This window comes from Atractosteus spatula, chromosome 12 (assembly GCF_055471065.1).
Source record: "Atractosteus spatula isolate fAtrSpa1 chromosome 12, fAtrSpa1.hap1, whole genome shotgun sequence".
NCBI classification, from domain to species: Eukaryota; Metazoa; Chordata; class Actinopteri; order Semionotiformes; family Lepisosteidae; genus Atractosteus; species Atractosteus spatula.
Window position 1 is genome coordinate 4,383,652 of NC_142717.1, and position 19,629 is coordinate 4,403,280.

The window sequence follows — 19,629 nt, forward strand, 5'->3', positions numbered from 1 at the left end:
ACATCTCTTGTTGAAATGTTGTAGCTATTTAAAGAGCTGTGTTTTGAAAGTATGATGTAATAAGTGTTAAATGTACAACACTTGCGGCAGGAAGTAGAGAGGTCTTTGTTTTCAGAGGCCAGCAGCCAGCAGAAATGTTTGAGCTGGTCTTGAGACACCCTTTCAGAGTGAGAGATAACTGTTTTTTATCAGATACAGTGTTGGCAGCATTGTAATTCCCTGCCACCACCTCATTTCACTTCTACCACTGCTATGCACCCCTTAAGAATGCCTTGGTTTGTTAACAGCTGAAACACTTGGGATATGTGTATAACGTGTACATCTGAGTCTTCTGCATAGCTGCACAGTTCTACACTGTCTAGGTTCCAAGGAGTTGATATCGCTCCTGTAACGTGCTCAGTGGCACTGAGTTTGCCGAAAGAAATATGGCATGTTCAAATGAGGACTGTGAGGCCATAATAAGTAGCAATGTTTAGCAATGTCTTACCATCTTATGTCATCTGTGTAGACTGTGCTGAATTTGCTAAGGAGAGTGTGACTTTCAAACTGTAGGACACTGTAAGAAATGTGCTTTTTTATCTTTCTGTAATCTGTTTTGTTCTGTCCAAAAATATTTCAGCATTTTTGTACAAGTAAAAGAAGTCTGATTTCAGACCCATAGTGCACTAACAACATATATAATAAAAAAATCTGATACAAACAGAAGGAAAAGTGCTGTATGCTTTGTGTAACAGTGCCAGCTAAGTCATTGTGCTGTAGAGATAGACTTAGTCATGTTATTTCCTGAATTAGGTTGCAGTACCATGAAACTGCCTGTGCTTTTTTACACTGGAGCTCATGTGAGAATATAACTTGAACACTAATATTAGAAGTGCCAGCGAGCGAGGAGACACTTCTTGTAGTGTGTGCCTGAGTGCTCCTGGGATACTACCAGTGATTTTTAATTGCAGTGTCCATATCTGAAATGGGATGTTTGCAAAGAGGTCTGTATCACCTTATATATTGAGTGGACTGCGTGATCTAAGTTGATTTGTTTTCTTGCTAATCAATGCGGCGTTAAAATGGCTCAAAGGGTTTTAACGGCTCTCAGGAATCATTCAGATTCACCTTTGCGAATCAATAAATGATGCAGAAGGGAGAAAATCCTTTACCACAGTTCAGTCAGCCATCTGCAAAGGCTTGCTTAGCTTTGGTGCTGCTTATTCTTTCATCGCTTTACGCAAACTTGAGTATTGAGTTAACACTGTGGTTAGGTGTCAGCAAAGTTCAAAAGGTAAAGCGTTTGTTTTATTGAAGTTATATATATCTACACAGGAGCTTTGCTTTTATTCTCAGTCGAACTGACAGCAGTGTCTGAGAAGCAGAAACCACCCACAGTGCTGTGCCCCAGGTATTCTTAAGCTGAAGGACTGAAATGCATCTTAGTAAATCAAAAAAAGATATTTGGCTGTATCTTGAGAAATTGAAAATGATGGACATGAAATTCATCACATTGAACACAAATAGAAAACTGGCACCGGAGCTGGTAAAGCATATGTTTGTCTGAACAGTGAATGAAAGTGAACTACAAAATACATATTTGAACTAACTCAAGAAATTAATAACAGGCTTTTGCTTTGTGTGTTTCTAGACTTAAAACAATTATCACACCCCGTGAGAGCAGCAAGAGAAAGTCACTGTGATCAGGTTGTAAAAAGAATGGTTTTAAGAAAATAATGAAACATAAAAATTGTTCTAAACCTCACTGTGCTTAATACCTGCCGCTTTACAGAGACGTTTATTACTACAAATTAGACAGACGTTGTGGTGTACTTGGAGCACGTCCAAAGCCTCCATTCGCAATGCGAGCCTGAAGGAAAAAGCAAAGCTGTAATAACATCTTAAAACGAAGAAAACAATATTTGTGTTCTTGTGGTATTTTCATCAATGATTAATTCCAGATTTGAAATATTCTTTGTTTTGTTTTTTTTTAAATTGTGAATGTCTCTGCTGTGCGTTTTTTTTTATCCCTGTAATATTGTAATGCTTTGTTAATTAACAATGTGAAGTGGCTGCTTCACTGAGCAGCATCCAGCTCCATGCCCTCAGAGCACTCAGGAAAATCAGGCTGCTGATGTCATCCGGATGCTGTAGGCCACACTTAGTTACCCCTGACTGACCGCTGTCCTTGCCCTTCCGGACTGACCCCGCTACGCAATTAACATTTTTGAAGATTTAAAAGAAAATATTCTCACCGGTTTTGTGCTTTCTTCCCACTAATGTCTGCCTGTTGACCATGTGTTTGAAATTTCCTCCCCAGTAATGACTAACACATGCAAACAGCCTGCACTGCATGTCATGAGAACAGTCACGTTGCACAGAAGTTACGCTGAGAAATTACACTCTTACAATATGCAGGTTCCTGTTGTGTTGTTTTTGACATTAATATTCTGTGTTGGCATATCAGCAAGAATGTCATGATTAGGGTGGCCTCAGTCTTAGGATGATTTTAGTAGTTTCTTCTTTTTTGTGTGTGAATCAATCTTAATTAATTTTATTTTTTTCCCAAAACAGATGAAGTATAATAAAATACATTTCAGCATCTCCCCCAACATCATGTGTTTCCTACCAAATGAGTCCTAATTTAAAGTCAGACGTGATAGACGTATTGTGCAAAAAGGATTTGATCCTGTCTGGAATACTCCCCACTGTTCTGTCTCCAGCACCCTCAATCTGATCTATAGAGGGCTGCATATAGTGGTCAAGGCCAGCGTCCATTGATTCCAGGGGATTGAACCAGTGCAAACATCATTTTAGCTGTTGCCTAAACCAGATCGGTTTTTGCAGCTGTAGGAAACCAAGATCTGAGTTCTAATTTAACAAAAATGCTAGGGAAGAGCAGAAAAATAACTTTATTTGGAACAGTGGACAATGAAGAAGAAACCTTTTTCCACAAAATATAGATACATCTGGACCCTGTTTATAAAGATATAACCAAGGACAGAACAAGCACAGGGGACTAAGGACAACCATTGTATGATAGCATCTACAGTCAAGCACATTCAGTAACGAAAAAAAAATAATCATTTGATTAAGATTTTGCAAATTGCAACTGCTAAAGGTTTTTTACGAAGCTCCTACAGGAAAAAGAGGAGGCAGGTCCTGTGTTGGTTCATTTGACATCTGGCAGATTGTGCCTTTGTGTGGAAGATGAGCTGAGACAGTAGACCCACACAGCAGAATGGAGATGCAACTAAAAAAAAAGAGAAACCAGAGAGAAGATATTGAGACTGCAGACTGCAAGTTCTGAAGTTCCTCCATCCATTCATTTTCAATAACCATCATAGTTTACATATGACAGTATTTCTACTCAATGCCATGTTTTGATTTATTGTAATTATAGTTCAAAGAGGCAATCTACAGTACCTAAGGGGAACACTTATATTTACTATACAAATCTTGATGTGTACTGTATATGGTGGGACCAGATTTTCTTCGAGTGGTTGCCAAAATACAGGCATGCAAACCAAAAAGAGCTTGCAGATCACTGCAGTGGAAAAAAAAAGTAGTTTGGCAGAAGTGAACTCTCTGCAGATTGATAATTCAGTAAGCAGTCACTTCCTTTTCCATAGGAATTTGGAGATTTATGAGTATACCATCTAGCCTTGCATCTGAAAAATAACCTTTAGAATTTCAAGCAAGAAGGCATACATTTTTATTGTGGAAAATGTGCCCATACTTCTGGCTAGTTCTGGTAAATGAAATTTGACACTGTGTTTAAGCATTTAATTCTTTACTAGCAGTGCATATTTCTAATACAGAAATTCCAAAACGTGTGGTGTTGTGCATCTTCTTGAAAAGACAAGTTGGTTTCCAATTCTGCAGTTTTGCTGAGATGAACTACGAGTATGATACGACACAATTGTCTTTAAATACTGCATTTTAGCCCTAGCTGCTTTGTTTACAAATAGTTGTCAATCAAACCAGGTTGAATCAAGGAATTCCTTCAGCTTGGCTTGAAACTGTCCACAGTGTCTTGTTTTGTAATGTTCAGGTATCACAATGCCAACAGGATGCATGTACATGTTCATCGGTTCAAATCTGTATACTGTACATTGGCATAGCCATCTGTTAGAGATGTGGGTAGTATCTCTGAGCACTGTGTGTCACGAAAAATAGATTGGGAAGCAAATATTAAGTAATTTCTTGAATTAGATGTATGATTAGTTGGAAAAAAAAAGTAAATTCTTTGGAAGAGAGTTAAATATGTGCATCATCTAACCTATCTGGAACAGACATAATTTCTCATTGATGTAGATATAGACGCCAGTAAATCAGGTGTTAATATTATGTTCACTAGAATGATCCTTACTGTTACGTCCCAGTGTGTGTTCTGTGTGTGTTTTTTTCCTGTTATGTCCACACTGTTGACCCTTGATTGTTCTCCCTTCCCCATTGGCCCACCATTACACCACACTTTCAGTATGACGTCATCATCAATTAGCTCTCAGCCAATGAGAACACATCTTATTCAGTATATAACATGGAGGTTTTCAGCAAGGAGAGGCCTTTCGTTTGACTCCGGTCCCTTTTGGTTTTGGTTATCGCTTCGCTTCTGGTTATTGCTTCGGCTTCGTTTGTTGGCTTGTTTTGCTTTGTGTGTGTGTATTTTCGTATTGCTTCGGCTTTGTTGTTTTGTTGTTTTTTTTGTTAGTTTCTTTCTTTGTCTGTACTTTCGTTTGTTTGTGTGTTCATCCTTGTTTTGCCATTACCTTGCCCCAGTGTTACATGTTCAACTTGTGTGTTCTTTTGTACCCTGCTCCTGTTGATTACTCTTGTTTTCCCTTATTTGTATTCCTGGTTCACTTGTGTTTTTTTGTGAACTTTTATATATAAGGTTAGTTTAGGTTGTTGGGTACACTTTACACACTTAATTGATTTTGTATTACTACACTAGTTTAGTACGGGTGAGTGCCGTTTGTTTTGTATGGTTTTGGGTAATCAGTGCAGGTTAGCTAGGGTGTTGAAGACGCCGAAGACCGTGTGTTTCGGGTTTTCTTTTGTAGTCAGATTAGCTTTCCCTCACTGTCCTAGCCAGCTCCATTTTGTTTGTTATTTTCTTTCCTTTGGCACCACTCTAGTTCCTTACCCTTGTTATCACGCTTCCTAGTCCCTCACCAAAACCCCCCTGCTTCCAAAAGAATTATCCTAAATGTTACATCCCTTTTCCCCTAGACACTTGGGGTCGTAACACTTACCTTTTATGGAGTTAATGCTCCAAAACAGTTTTTGAGCAGATGCAGTTTGAGTGATGGGCCATGTTTCTCCAAACAGGTTTAGAACCTGCTGCAGGCATAAAAATAATCCTATCACCTGTACAGGTGCAGACCTGAAAAAATCTTAATTGCTGATAAAATCTGCTAAGTGTCAATTGAACCTTTAATTTCAAAAGATTTCCCTTTCCAAATGTGTCTGGAGATTCTTTTGTTAAATGAGTTTGTGTTCTGTATGTGTACAAAGCTACAGTAACTGTTCTTTGTCTGATGCTCCTTTAGTCAGCTGAGACTTTGAACAGATCACAAGAGCAGGAGACACATTGCTAACTACTAGAGGAGGCTGTATGGGATTTTTTTATTACTATTAGTGTTATGATCTGAGAGTTTTATCCAGATTCTTCTTTAAAGATCCCAAGGAAGGCATCTTTAACGAGTTTGTTCCAGACACCCACGACTCTTTCTGTAAGGGCTTGCCTCCTATTTATTTTTTGAGAGACCTCCGACACTGAGTATGTGAAATGGCTCATAGTGTCTGGTCCTCTGCCTAGTTATAAAATCCATGTTTAGCAAAAGTTGTGGAAACCCTTCATCTTGGATATTTTCGCATTTAATTTAAAGCAAACGATGTTGTGTTAAAATTGTACAGCACTGTGTTAAAATTTTTATTTAGAATGCTGTGTACAGTACAGGCAATAAATATTTAAAAGTGTAGACGTTAAAGCAAAGGACGTTACGTAAGAATTAATTCAACGATTCATGTGTTCACATTCTTTGATGTCAAAGAGCTTGATAACCCAGTGGACTTCAGTATCAACAGGGAAACATGAATCGGGGACACAGCTGGAAATTAAGGAGAAGTACATTTTAAACCAGGAACAGGAGAGTTGTGCCTCATACTACCCAGCCCAATACCGTCCTGACTTACAGTATTTGAAGAGAGTTGGATGAAGTCGTCAGATCTAATAATCTTATATCCTTATACTGTATTTAAAAACTACTTTTAAAAAAATTATCGAATAAAAATCTTATAGATGTGTGAGGTCAATCACACCAGATGTGAAGGATATTTTTACAATGCTTGCAGTATCTGAATACATCTTTCTTTTTAGCTGCATCTATACTGCCTATCAAATCTTTTCTATTGATATGTTTGTTGTTCTTTTGGAGGCTGGTTTCTTGCAAGTTATTGGACTAAATATCCTGACATGCACTGTGTGGCATCCCTGAAGACTTTTGTTAAAGCTTTGAAGAAAATTGGACAGATGCAAAAATGTTCCTTCTTATTAGTTGCCCATGGGGTCTAGAAATTCTCAGGCGATAAAAATATTTTTGAGTTTTAATTTGAGCAACCTTTTTCTCTTGAGTCTTCTTCCAAGGAAGTTCTCATTGGTACCAAGTAAGAGAGCTGTATTTACATTAAGGTAAAAAAATTCCCTGTAAAACATCTTTAAAGAATGATTTATTGTTTCAGACAAATCCACACACAGGCATTTATTGCTTTTGAAAACCAGCTTATACAGTCTTTGTATTTCTAACTTGACACTTTGACAGCTCTCCGTCTAGTTCTGAGTGCAAGAATGTGTTTATGAAAATGTGAATTTTTACTCCACTTCCTTACCTCGTGGCAATAAAATTAAATGATAATGTTTTTTTGTTTTTTTGTGGTCCAAGCTGCTGGAATTTTTGGCCTTAGAGATTAGCATTGTTTGTCTTGCTTTAGGACATATTATATATCTAGGATGTAATGCCAGAAATAATTATAAGGGATCTGGAAGTTCAGAACAGTAGACGTACAGGTATCTGTAGATGTGGTGATTAAATGCATCAGGTGCTCTCTCTCCATATTCTGTAAACACTGGTATATTAAGAGTTTATATACTGTGTGCGGGTGCTGTATTTGTATTTAAGCCCGTTCTCCTTGATATAACGTCCTTTATCCTATACAGACACCCCCAAATCCTTGGAAGAGAGTAGACAAGAGTCTGCTAGCTCATGTCATAGTTCTTGGATTGAGAAACCAAGCATTTCTGAAAAGAGTGTTCACAGCTCAACTGGATTTTGTACTTAAGTCAAGATTTTCCTCTTAACATTCGACTTTTCTCACAGCACAAATCAGCCTCGTCATTTGACAAAGTGCTCACGGTATCAGAGCATGTGAAAAGATATCAGGGCAGACCTGTTGGAATGTCCTCCACACTTTTCTCATAGTTAGAAATGCCTTTGTGTTTTTAATAATCACCTTACATGACCCTACTAACAGTGGAGTCTTGCAGTCTAAGATGTACAAATAGAGAAACCTTTGTTTGGTCTTCTGGCAGAGCTGGGGACTGATCGATTTAAGTTAGGACTACAAAGATGGCTAATGATGCCACAGGAGGATTCGGCAGAGAAAAAAGCATAGTATAAATGCGACATTGGGGTTTCTGTTGCCTGATGCACTAGAGTGCCAGAACAAAGCAAATACTCCGGTGCCAAAAAGACCCAGACTTTCTGTGTTTGTTTTTAGTTTTGAAAGCATTGATTTTGTTTCAGTTGCACATATGCCTGGGAACACAGGACTTTTAGAAAAGCCATTTCACACATTTTAACTTATGGCTGAGGAAGAAAAACATCTTTGCCATTAGCATCCCAAATCCCCCAAAATGCCCTACAGAGCAGGGTTTAAATTTGTGTTCTAAGAGAATGACTACATCAGGATGGTCACAAGTAAAAATTAAAAGATTGGTACTTTTAAGAATACATATAGTGTAGATAGGCATATCTTTACACAAAGAGTGGGAGGTGTCTAGAGTAAATTACCAAGAGGGGTTGTTCTAGTCAGCTTTCTGAGATGTCATGATCAGTTTCTGCATTTGAAAGCTACTGCTAACAAAAACAGGCAAGACAGGGTGATACCCACATCTTGCATGCAGTCCTTGCTTTAGAGCTTAAGTTATATATGTTAATGATCTGGAATATTTTTACAAATCTCTTCCTACAGGTTATTCAGGCACCCTTTTGAGAACTGATAAAACTATTATCTTTAGAAATCTTTTGCAGAGGCGTTTCAAATGGTAGTGTAGGTGAAGTGATCAAAATACTGCAAAATGGGTTAAATGTCACACCTAGAGAAATGAATTATCTACTGTAGAACTTTTCTTTTGCACTTCCACTATGAATTATTTTTAGACCTGCCTATGGCTAAAGTCACATGAGGTATACAATTTGATTCATTGGCTCAGAGCATGCATTTGTAATGTAAAGGGGAATTTGTCTCCATCTTTTAATTATTCTTATTATAAAACTGCATGTTATTTTAAGTAGGGAAACCTTAATGATTTCCTAGATGGGCAGAGCTCGACTTTCTCAATGTGGTGTGAGAATATGTCTTGTCTTTGAGGTGTCTTCCCATGCTGTGAGTGTAGAGGCTTATTTATAGACTGTTAGAGGAGGGGTTCCTTGTGACATGTTCACTGGAAGTAGCTAATGTCTGTTTCTCCTTCTGTCAACAGCTGCCAGCATGTCTTCAGCAAGATTTTCAGTGTTAGGGTTTTGTTCCTGTATCAGACCTCAGATACTCAGTAGTAATAAGTAGTAATATGCACAGCCCTGTGCATATTATCGCAGATAAATATCCAATTTAGATATAAGTGGACAATAAAATGGTATATGCTTTAATGTCAGATAAGGTGAATATACATTGCAACATAAGCACAAGATGTGTAGGAGCTCCTGTACTCAATAATGTACTTTTACTACAAGAAACAAAATAGAAGTAGACCTGTTCAATTTTTCTGATTAATTTCATCTGTCATTTTCAGTAAAAACCCATTGAGCAGGTTCTTATCGCCTGTTTGAGGCTGGTGGTTAGTTCCTTTTTTAAAGGTTATTACTGTGAACTGTTCTGCTGAAATATTTCAAAAGGAAGTGTTTTGGAAAAGGTTCTTTGGAGGCTGAGAGCAGAGTAATGCACAGCAAGGAACGTCTGAGCTGTACAGTACATATTCCAGTGCACAGCTGAACGTCAGTAGCTCCCTGGGCACACAGAGATTGGTTCACCTGTGGTCCTCATTGCAGTCAGCTTTGAGGTGTCTTTGCAGGTGGTGGTTAGCTGGTATGGCAGAGATGCCAGGGGAGAACTGTTTTCATGGCGTTTAATAAATAGAATAGCACTCAGCAGAAAGAAAACTGCTGCTTTAATGCCTGTCTCTGTTTCCTGAGACATTGGAATTTGCCCTTTAAGGCTGGAAAATGTTTGTCAAAGCACCACTGTTAGTAAAATAGCCAGGTGACGCTGAAGAAGGAGCATGCTTCAGGAAGGGAGGAAATGATCACTAATGAACTCCTATAATATGAAGATTTGTGCCAAATATCTTCTTGTCCCTGAGATGTTCCTAGTGACACCTTGAATTCGAGTGCACAAATCAATCTAAGGCAAAGGAGCAGAATGTATTTTGCTGGTGCAAAAACTGTGACAATGTGGTGAGACACTTTATCTTTTGGAGCCTTGTTTAATTGCCCCCTTTATCGGTGGTTTTCCTGTAATGGGACATCATGTGTAGGAAATTTGGGTGTTTGATGTTCTTTCTGATTTTGCTCCTAAAACTCCAATATTTTTTTTAAATGCTTGCCCCCATCTTCCTTCATAACCACATAGAAAGTTCTGGAAGCATATCCAGATCAGATCTGTAATGAACGTACGCTCAAGATACTAAGTCTGAATGATTTATGAGGGAGCACAGAGCTGTGGTAAAATAATTACTGCTTCATTTTTTTTTTGTGTTGTGGGCTGTCTCTCCAAGCTTTCTACCCAAGAGGAAAGTATGCTCCAAAATGTCAGAAAATAATTCAAATTAAAGGTGTGAATTTAGCAAGAAACAACCTAGGTGTGGAAAAGAAATCTGCAGTTAGTTTTTTTTTTAGTTATGGAAAATAAACAAGATTTAAAAATCCTGAGCGAATCCTGACACTGAATCGGAAAGCTTTGAGAGCTGTCCGGATGTAATATTAATGGTCAGTCAGGAAAAAGCCTTTCCCATTTTTTTATCACATTTTCTAGCTTCCTGGATTCTGAAACACAAAAAGCTAAAATAAAAATGTGAAAATTGGTTTCAAACACATACAGTACCAGTTAGAATGAATTAGCTAAATGCTCTCAGTCAAAATTAGTATTATCAAAGGGAGTAAAATCTGAAGAGATTCAGAACAGTCATTAGGAAACATATTGGCTTGACTTAATGTGTTTTTGCTTTTTTATGCAACACTTAAAACCGTATTTATTGTGGCTGATAATAGAAATATAATAAGAATTTGAGAAACAAATTAAGGTGATGAATTGTATCGAAAATATCTTGACACCCAGGGGTTCCTGGTCCAAACTCCAGCTTGCACAGTTTGTACCCCTAGGTGGACAAGTCAGGTGATGAACTTGTGCTGTGTCTTCTACGCTGGAGATGTGAAACAAACATTATAAGTGATTCTATGGCAGCAGTTTCTGATATATAACCTACCACCAAGTCTGCATAGGTTTAAATTGCTCAAATAAAAAGCCTTTCTAAACAAGTAAGCTTTCTGCAGTGCTTTATAGAGATGTTAGTGCTTCTTTACAGTATAGAGGTGTGTGAAATTGAACTCTGCCATCGCTAAGATTGCCTTGAAATATGGGCTTCGGTCTTTTACCATTGCTCTTTCCCGATGTAGCAGCTATCCAAGTAAATCAATTTGAAATACATTAGGTCTGCATCTGAAACGACTGGGAGCCTGCCCCTGTATGCTATGTATCACTTTTAATGTTCTAACAGCCAGCTTATCTAAATATCCCCACGCCCCCACTCACTGAATTGCTTTGTGCATCTGCTGGGTTTTTTCCCCCAAGAGAGACATATGGGCTGTTTGTTGGTTTACATAATACTGCAGATCTACAGCAGAAGCGCTATATGTGTGTGCCAGTACAATATCTACAGGTTATTGGATGAGCTGCTACTCAAAAGATGTGCAAAAGAAACCTGCTTCTCCTTTAGCGGCGTGCTCTGGTATTCGTGGCAGCACTAGAATTGGGAAATTGAAATTGAAAAAGTGTTGCGGCTTGTCACTGTAACATCCTTGCCTACGGGATCAGAGTGTTCTTTGCAGTAAATGATGTTTTCCCCTGACACTGGTGCTTATGAGTGGCATAGTTCATCTCAGAGACTGGGACTTTTTTCATTTGCAGTTGTCAATTATTTCTGTTTATTTTACAACCTTGATTTAGACTAGCCTGATGTTATTCCTCCAAGCTGGACACTTTAATCTTTCACACAGGACTTGGGAGAGATGAAAACAACAGTATTTTTCTGCTTTGACATGTAGGCTATATCACCAAGTTGGTGTGTCCTGAGACATAGGCAGTAGATCTTCAGAGTGAACCAGCAAAGAGTAAGGCTTTTGGTGATACAACTGTGTTTCTGTTAAGCCAAGAAATCCCCATTTGATTCGAACCCACTGAACTCTAGCAGTGCTTTGATTGTAACCATAGTTGGTCAGCAGCATAGCCCGGATTCAAACAGGCAGCCTCCAGGCTGTCTAATGTATTCTGCAGTCTGTGTGAGGTTGGGGAAAATGCATACAGTAGTTTATTGTAGATAAAATATAGATATAAATCTCTTTTTTTAGAGCCTCCTGATTTTTTGTTTTGCAACACAGTGCCCACAGTCAGGTCTGAAGGGTTTCTTTAATGAAATGGATGCTGCAAACCAAAATGCTGGTAAAATGTGGGAGAAAAAGGTTAAATATGAATGTTGCACCTGAGGAGGTTTTGGGTCCTTTTTGGCCTTTTGCTTTTTTGTGTTCTTGAGAAGGAACAGAACACTCTTAAAATCAAAAGGCGAGCGTGTTTAAACTGCTTAGAGGTGTACTTGGATTTGTATCCTGAAACTCACACGTGACATTGTGACGTGGTAGTAGGATTTTCATGAAACATTTTTTTTTCGAGGCTCCAGAGCTGAGAGCCCTTCAAAGCCTGTTTGTTGGCTATAGTATGATTTCCTTTTTGTTAAAAAATTCTCAAAACAGCATTCAGTCAAATTGTTTTGATTGTTAAGTGCTGTTTTTTAGGATTTGTCAAACTTCTGTCCTTTTTGCTTTTATGAATTGTATGTAATCGGGGTGTGTGGTGGCTGTAGTATGAAATATTATTGTAGCTACGGTATTTTTTACTGATTCTCTGCTTGTGCGCCCAGTGGTAGGATGGTTGCTATCGATAATGGTTCAGCAGTGAAAACAAAGACAGGGGAGCAGGCTTTAATTGAAGTCCACTAGACAGGCAGGCTGAAGCTGTTTAAATGAGCTCATTGGCATTGTGCACAGCTTTTCTCTATCGATCGGTGATATAACTGCCCTGCAGTAGTAATGATGTCACTGCAATTGAGTGTCTCCCTGAATGACCTTGATGTGGCTCCCAGCTTCCATTCTGACTTTGCGCAAGGGAAACTGTAGTAATTAGTGACTGATGCCAAGAGGGGCTGGGAAACAGAGGGTGGTACTGTACATTGGCTGCCATGGCGAGCATTGCTGCCTTGCAGTTCTGGGGCCCTGGGTCCAGTTCCAGACCTGGGATGTATGTTTTCCCTGTGTTTGAGTTTCCTCTAGGTGCTCTGGTTTCCTCCCACGGTTGGTAGGTTGATTGGTTTCTGGGAAAATTTACCCTGGTGTGAGTGTGTGGGCGTCTGTGTGTGCCCTGCGATGGACTGGCGTCCCATCCAGGGTGTACCCTTCCTGGCACCTGTTACTTGCCAGACACTGTTAGAGAGTCTAGTAAAATTATAACAAATGTACTTTTTATTTGAAAATAATATTTAGGCTTTTATTTGTAGAAAGCTTTCCTTAGACAGACTTGATTGTTTCAGATCCCCTTTTCTTTTTTTTTGCCATCATCAAGAAAGAAAAGAAACAAGAAGTTTCTTAATTAGGCTGTAGGCATAAACATAATTAAGATGAGTCTTTTAATTTGCTGTTATTTAAAAAAAAAGAGAGCTACTGGATCCAGTCCTATTATAGTCTACCAGTATACAGCTGTGTTCTGTTTCATATCTCAAGAGAACAGTGAATAACTCAGTTAATTTTTTTTTCCCATGTGTCTGTTTCTTTTATATAGATCCAGCAGCTAACTCAGTTTAGCCAGTGACTAATTGCCTGTAGTATATCACTATTCAGTTTAATTCTGACCCACCTTGGAAATGACTACCAAGAGACTGAGCATGAAAGCAAAGCGTTACAGTCACCAAGCAGAACTGTATCAACTGAAAATGATCTGCCCAGCTGATAAATAACACATCTCTGCAGTCAATTCATCTAATATTAGGACGAAATTGTGCTCCTCATTTGTTAACAAAATTGACGTTGAGAGAGTAGAAAGATTTTGCTTTTCTTTAACAAAGGCAATTCATAAAACATTTCTCTCGTCTTCCCTGAACCACCCATGATTCTATTTTTCTAATTTAGTTTTGAGCTGAAACAGATGATTAAATATTGAAAGTTTGGATAAAGCTATCAAGGGTTGCTGAATTCATTTGTTATTCTGTAAAGCGCTTTGAGAAGCCACCTTTAAAGACGCTATATAAAATAAAGTTTATTATTATTATTACTGCTAGGAAATTCAAAAGAGTTCATATTTTCTACTGATGATACACAGTTAAAGCATAAAAAGTGTACTGGTTTTAGGCAACAAAATGCACACATTTGCCTGTATTTTACCAGACTATCTTATTCTTCCAGATTTGCAGTATTTCTGTGGGGATGATGCGTGGGAATCTTCTTACAATCTCAAGGCTCTATCACTTTTGACACTCAAAGAGCGATAACTCCAGCATAGAATGTCAGCTCACTTCCATTGTAGTTGTCATCATTGAATGCAGATGACATATTTTCAGTTTCTGTACAGTAAATGCATAATAATACGGCCAAAGTAACATAGTGTAACGCATACAGCGGACATTGCAGGTTGTGCGAGCCGGCTTACCAGCGCGGTGACGTCACCGCCCTTCCCTGTGAATAGCAGGGACCGCAGCCGCCGGGCTGACGGGAGGTCTCCCTTTAGCTCAATTTGTTGGGTCCCTGTTGAGTGACGCCGGAGGCCCGGGTTCGAGTCCTCATCGGTAGAGGGCCGACCTGAGGTGGCAGTGGCGAGGGCGCACACCCACGTGAACCAGAGAGCGCTACAATATATATGGATTTCTTATAAATCCATATTTCATCTGTTATAAAATTGTAGACCTTTCTGTTAGGTGTTGAAGATTCATTCTTTGTGTACAACAGTATGAAAGTGGAATTTAAATCTGTTTTTTATAATCTTTCCACTTTCCACAACTTTGTCCCATATGCAAATGATGAACTTGGTTACCCTAGATCTTATGTATGAGTTTCATGAGCTTTGGGACTAGTTCTCAAGAGCAACACTGAGGCACAATGGAGAAAACTTTTAGTCTGTACTATTCTGGGGGGGGGGGGGTGTTTGAGGAACCATAGGTGTGTTAGGGACCGAGTAAGAGGTTGGGAAAGAAAGCGAAGGAAACTGGATTATTGGAAGGGAACAATGAACAAGGAGAAATCATCCGTCCATCTATTTTCTAAACGCTTCATCCAGTTCAGGGAAGTCGGAGCCTTGGAAATCTCAGCAACCAACGGGCGCAAGGTGGGACACATCCTGTATGGAAGGCCAAGCTATTACAAGACACACACAGACTCAGACACTCACACATACAGTACATTCACATCAGGGCCGGTTTTCCCAGAGGCCAATTAACCTACAAAGACTGGAGGTTTGGACGTTTGGACTGGAGGTTAAGAGAATAAAGTAAAGCTTTCTTGTTTTAATAAAACACATTCTGTTATGAAGCATACTGTAAATGCTGGGAAAATAATGCCATTTCCCTTTTCCGTGTGTGTATTTATTTGGCCATTTTTTATGATAAATGTACTGTAACACGAGAGACTCTTCTCACCCGGTACAGGCAAGTGATTCTCATGCGTTACTTTATTATTTGAATTCTTTGAGGCAGAGACAGAACTCTAGAAATTCCCATCAGTCCCAGCAGTAATGATAAGGTTTAATGTACAACTGAATACGGGCTAGCTGAGTACTTCTGAGCCAACTTGGAAAGAGAGTTCAACGTTTTTTTCACCTAATCGATTTTTAATGTTAAATCCAATTTCTTGGAACGTACTGTACATCTCTGCGTGTGCTGATGTTTAGCCAGCAAGGGCAGAAGGCCAGCTTCTCTAGGTTAAGAAAGTCAGAAGAATATAACTGGCAAATCATCAGCAATTAGGACACGTTACGGTACAAATGTAAGTTGCAGGTCTGCCAAAGGTCTCTACTTCATTTTCATTGCACTTGGACCAAAGTAAAATAAAACTCACTGACTCTTAGCAGCCTCATTGTCAATATTGTCTTAGCGTGCGCTGTAAAAAGATTTTAAGTTACCCTTGTCCTGTATGCTCATATTATAGAAGGTAATGGGTTACATAAACTGAGTAGCCACTCGGTTTGTCAAGTGTACTGTGGGTTTCCTTGAAGAGAAGCTCAAAAAACAGCCTGACCCAAACTGAGAAACATAATGGACTGAATTTTGTCTTCAATTCTGCAGGTTTCGAATGCAGCAAGATCTCAGCCCCTTGGTCAGATGCGCCATGCCATGATTCATCCAGTGAGTATGCTGTGACTTTCTTTTAAAGCTGTGCTGTACTTTCATTGTATGCCCAGTTTTGCAGGGTTTTTTTTTTGTTTGCAGAAGAACTGCAGGAGTAGTTAGAAAGAAAAGAGAAAAAGATTTTTTTTAACCAAGGACAGCCTGTGCTGCTTATGTTCATGTTTAATTAAAGTTTGGCTTGCATTTTATGTGCTTGTTCAAAGAGTCTGCCCTGAAGATAACATTTGTTAATATTACCAATACTAACTCCCACCCTCCCTGTCCTCTCACCCCTGTCTCCATCTTCCTCGATATGCTCTCCTTCTGAAATATTGCAAAACTGTTCTGTTATGTGAAAAGAGTTCAAGACAAAAATATTGTAATATCAAGCAAAGTCATGTGCACTGATGTAATATTTGAGCAGGTTCACCTCTCCTCTCTGCAAGGGCTCATTGGCAATTTAGGCAATTTAGCTCATTGGGACTGTTCGGTAGTTAGTAGCTTATTGATTCCAGCCATTTCTTGAAGGAAGACAATGTGTCAGCTTCAACAACCCTTACAGAGATCATCACTTTCAGGGGTACCTCACCAGGTGGGGGATTTGAATCCATGCCTTGAGGAGAATGCAGTTGGTCCACTTGGCCATGTTGATGATTAGTTTTTTCTATCAGTAGTGTATTTGCATTGTCACTTTATTCTTACCCCTGCATTTCATGGAAGTGTCTGTCTCTGAGCAGATCTCCCAGTGGTCATCACTGAAACAGGTTTTCTTGTGAAAGAGGTTTTCTTATACCTGTTTGAACTGAGGACAGTATTCAACTGTACTGCCAATAGGCACCCAACCTAGCAACTCCTGTGACTTAAAATATCCGGGCGGAAGATTTCTCTCAGAATAGTACAATGCTGAAAATGTTGTGAATAACGTATGCATAGGAAATCAGAAATGTTGGATTACATAGTTCTGTGGTTCTAACTATGATTAGAAGAATCTGTACTGTATATCTTGTGTTTTTTATATGGGATGTAAGCATACTTCCATTATGTATGTATATACAGTATTGTTTTGTACATGTGCATTCTAGACTCACAGTTTTAGTTTAAGGGGAATTTTCAGTGAGCTTAAGTACTGCGTGCAGCATTAAAAGCTACTAGACCCTAGCGGTCATTAAATCCTGATATCTGAGTGCGTATGAAATAAAACGTTTTGTAAAACCACAGCTAAATTTGAACTGTAATATGATTTGTGCTGGATTTTTCATTTTTCCATGTACAAAAAACCAATGGAATTCAGTTTAATACAAGATACATGTTGGTTTTGAGGAAAGATGTGACTCATTGGCCTCTGCATTCCTTTTTTATCATAGGCTTTGTCTTGTTTTCCAGATGTGCCAGAAATTTTACTCGGGGTTAAAAATAGCATTCATGTTCCTCCACATCTCTGGGATTTTGGTAAAAACCCAAAAATTATAATTCATGTTTTTTAAACCTGTGTACACCAAATATGGCCAGGCAGGTGTATAGTTTCCTTTAAGATCTTTTCTTGAAGAGCTCATTTCATTTCAGAGAGGGATGCACTTTGTCAATTTCGTAAGACTCAATGTGTCTGCCGTCTCTGAACTACTTCAATTTCAAAGTTAAAATCCTTTTTAAAAAAGTGCTCAGGGATAACTAGGGGTGTTTCGCAAGTGGTGTATCTGCTTTCAGGGAAAGCGTTAAGTTCCTAATACAGATACCGAAGATCATAATAGCTATGTTGGCGTTGAAGAGAGTGCACTTCACTAAATCTTTTCTGTGATGTCGGAAGCAGGACAGAGCACTATTCATCCTTCACCCAAAAGCCCCTCAAGCATAGGGCATAGACTGAGAGCACACTGCTGCCTCCCTCCCTGAATGGGGTGACAGTGCAGGGTAGGGTGACAGAAAAACGGACAAGTCAGAGAAGCTTGTCAGGCCTAGCCAGGCCAGGCCAGGCCAGCGTGTTTATGAGAGTTGGGAGGAAACTGGAGCATCCCGATAACTCCCACACCAATGCTTTCAAACTACACCAGCTCCACACAGATTGATGCCTGAGGCTGAAATCGAACTCTGGAGAAATCTGGAGAATTGAGTATAAACCATTCAGTTATGAGTATCTATTACATTTTCAAGACAAAGCTGCATAACTGAATACTTTTCACTTCCAGCGGCCTCCGAATACATTCAATTCAGTGCTCACCTTATTCCCGTTGGAGGCATTTATGATCTGTATCGTGAAGGTGTTTGAAATGAGATGAATTTAAAACTCACATGATCATCATCAAGAAGAATTGAACTGGGTCTCAGGTTAAAGGTATTAGGAAAGTTTAAAGGTATTAGGCACAGTGGTACTTAACTGTGCATTGTAAAAGCATGAGCTGCTTTTATGGCATAGTGGAGCAGTGGCTAGCGTTGCTGCCTCGTGTAGGGGGGCTCTGGGTTCAAATCCGGTGGTGCTGTCTATGTGGAGTCTGCATGTTCCCCCCCCCCCAGTTTCACAAGGGTATCCTCCAGATGCTCTGGTTTCCAGAATTGAACATTAAGTCGACGGAAGCTGCCTTTTCTTGATGTTTATCAGAAAACGGTCCAACAAAAGTTATCTGGAATCGCCTATGTTTGGCAAAGCTTTAGTCAACATAATAGTTGATACATCTGATATATTTGTTGGTGTTTGTAACAGTATTGCAATTGGGTGTGTGGCCAGAACCACCAGCAATGGTGAGTATTTTTCTTGGGGTGGTCAATATATCGCTAAATATTTCACAAGGAATATTCCTGGTTTAGAATGACACAGTGAACTGAATGATGTTCTCTTAATGACGGTAGCGAGTTGAGTTTGCTGCAAAACATTTCGGAGTAAATCCATTTGAAAGGAAAGTCTGGCATGGCATTGAGGGCAGTGATATAAAGTGCAGGAAATGTTTGCCTTCATCTGTTTCACCATGTTTTCACCATCCAAACCAATGTTTTCATTTATAAAGGCTGTTCTCAGTACTTATACAACAGGAGAAAAGCAGACAGTGATTAAGAATCCTGATTATTTTTGTGAGCCATTAGCTCATAGACACAATATGGTTAAAAAAAAAAACATTTTAAAATGTTAGCAATTACACAAAGTATTTTAGGTAATGGAAAATGACTAAGGTCTTGACACAAGCAAGATAAGGAATATCGTAAGTAAAGTGAAATTAGTAGTAATTGGAGAGAAATTTGAGAATATGGCTGAAAAAATAAAAAAAGATCCTATTTTAAAATGTTCCAGCATATCTCACCACAATAGTTGTGATAATATTTTCCTCTATTATTAATATTGTGAAGTACAAATATATATGTTTAGGATCTACAGTATATCACCATATTTCTCAACCATATATGCAGCTGTTTTTCAGCCGTTAGTGAAGGTACAGTGCTATCTCCAGAATTCTGATTTCAAGTTCAAGAATCTGGTTATCAAAGGCCCATTTTGTTCTCCAACTTTTCTGGAAAGTTTACCGTTGCCAGCGTTGCTATCTCTGAGTGAGCTTCCTGATTAGTAAAAGGGAGATGCCCAGCGATTTGTGTTTGATGCATTTTGCATGGAAATGAAGACAGGAAAGGGTCTGTAATGTGACTCATTCAAAGGTTCGGCACTCTTTTGATCAGTTCCAGCCATTATTACATAGTAATCCATGGCCTGCTGAGCTAATCTGAAATGAAACACCTTCTATTAATGAAGA

At 38.9% G+C, this 19,629-nt stretch overlaps 1 protein-coding gene across 4 annotated transcripts in view; it reads left to right on the forward strand.

Moving 5' to 3' along the window:
• atxn1a (ataxin 1a) overlaps nucleotides 1-19,629 on the forward strand; it is a 157,094-nt gene that overhangs the window by 62,093 nt on the left and 75,372 nt on the right. For all 4 annotated transcript variants that reach the window (XR_016093816.1, XR_016093817.1, XR_016093818.1 and 1 more), the window contains one exon: nucleotides 15,857-15,916. The gene's annotated coding sequence lies outside the window, so the exon portion shown is untranslated. The remainder of the gene's footprint in view (nucleotides 1-15,856; nucleotides 15,917-19,629) is intronic.